This window comes from Octopus sinensis, linkage group LG19 (assembly GCF_006345805.1).
Source record: "Octopus sinensis linkage group LG19, ASM634580v1, whole genome shotgun sequence".
In the NCBI taxonomy this organism is placed as follows: Eukaryota; Metazoa; Mollusca; class Cephalopoda; order Octopoda; family Octopodidae; genus Octopus; species Octopus sinensis.
This window is the reverse complement of record NC_043015.1, coordinates 50,748,353-50,748,906: the sequence shown is the minus strand read 5'-3', so window position 1 is coordinate 50,748,906 and position 554 is coordinate 50,748,353.

The following is a 554-nucleotide window of genomic DNA, read 5'->3' as shown; positions in this document are numbered from 1 at the left end:
CCGAAACTTCGATGTCACTGTGGACTTTTTCCTTGTAAAAAAATAATCGTAAAAATTAATATATACTTCACTGAAAGAAAGCGTTACGTGGTCTTTCAGTTTAATGTTAAAATAAGGTTTTATATATAACTTGACATACAAGAATACACACACACACACATCACACCACACATACGCACCACATATATACTTATATATAATAATCTATTGTATGTATGTATGTATGTATGTATGTATAAATATATATACATACATAGACGCTATCTCGAAATAGATGTGGATAGACAAATAGATAGATAGATAGATAGATAGATAGATAGATAGATAGATAGATAGATAGATAGATAAATAGATAGATAGATAGATAGATAGACAGTGTGTGTGAGAGAGAGAGAGAGAGATGGATAGACAGACAGATAGATAGATAGAAAAATAGAGAGAGAGATAGACAGACAGACAGATAGATAGATAGATAGATAGACAGACAGATAGAGATGGATAGACAGACAGATAGATAGATAGATAGAGTGAGTGAGAGAGAGATGGAGAGACAG